Genomic DNA, 1,493 nt, shown 5'->3' on the forward strand with positions numbered 1-1,493 from the left:
AAACCTTTCTCAGTTTTTACTGGATGCTTGATAGCATATATCCCAGGTGTCGCAGGATCATGGACATTGTCCCTATGTAGTTTTTCATGGGAAAGGTCTTATGCCTGACCTTTTCTTAGGAAGAATTGCAGCCTTCATGATTCACCATTCATTCTTCTCTCATTCACACTGGCTAGCCCAAAATCCTGGGTCCTGCTCTTGATCTGAAGCTTGTGCAGCATGGTCCATGACCTGCAAGGATCTTCTTGTGTCACTGCCTGATGGACTAAAAGCCTGTCTTTGGAGCAGTGATACTGGGTTTATGGATGTGCTACAACAATTGATTGGAAAAGTAGACTGAGCATATGAGTATGGTGAAAACAGCAAATTCCACATTAGGAATCATAAGGAAAGGGATTGAAAATAAAGCTAGGAAGTTCATACTTCCTTTTCATTAAATTATGATGTAACCAAACTCACATATTCCATATATCGCCACACTTAAAAGGGCAGGGTGGGGGCGGGGGGAGAAGTTGCAGGGATGGGAAATATGCAGAGATGGGAAATATGCAGAAAATGGGAAAACAGTTATCAGAGGCTACAACAATTTTCCGATTAGAAGACCTGGACTTTTTAGTTCAGACAAAAGGTGAGCAGGGGAAGGCATCAATATGTGCAAACCTGACCATGAGGTAGCAAAACAAGATAGGGGGAGATTGTTTTCTATTCATAAGGTATTAGGAGCCTGGATCATCCTGTTTCATGTTTCCTCCACTATCGGAGGCCGTATGCTTATATACTCCAAGTGCTGTGGAATACCAGCAGGAAGCTGCTGTTGCAATCGGTCCTGTTCATGGGTTTTCCATTGGCTGCTGGTGGTCACCACATGAACAGAATGCTGGTCCAGGTGAACTCTTGGTCAGGTCAAATATGGTCCTTCTCATTTTAACACATGAAAAAAAAACCCCTTTGCAATGACTGAATGTATTTTTGTTTTCATACAAGAGGAACACATGAACATGTTTTTCTTCTCTGCAGTAAATGAGCACTATTCTGATACACTGTCCATTCCTTAGGTAGTAAATATTCGTAAAGTTCAGTATAGTATCTGATTCATTGATTCATTTACTGTTTTTAACAGTGAAAAATGGCCAACAATCCCCAGAATGTTTACAGGAATATTGAAATAATGATCATAAATGTTTGGCCATATTATAAAGAGCATTAAAGAATGTTAAATGCAAACATATGAACTAAAGTTCTTAGACTGGTACTCAAATGATAACCACTTTGGTGCCAGGCAAACTTTGTTGTGGGGATCATTCTGTAATCAAGGCATGTGGAAGAGCAAGATCTTCACTCTGTTTTTTGGTTCATCCCAGGAAATCAGCTTACTAAAGGAATCACCTCACATTTATAGGAGAGGCAGTTGATGGTGATGGGGCTTTTCCTCAAAGCAACAAGTGTCTCTCCCACCAAGCAAAAGCCCCCTGCTTGTGTGACATTCCCAGAGT

This window comes from Varanus komodoensis, unplaced genomic scaffold, assembly GCF_004798865.1.
Source record: "Varanus komodoensis strain SLA01 unplaced genomic scaffold, ASM479886v1 scaffold4508, whole genome shotgun sequence".
Lineage (NCBI taxonomy): Eukaryota > Metazoa > Chordata > Lepidosauria > Squamata > Varanidae > Varanus > Varanus komodoensis.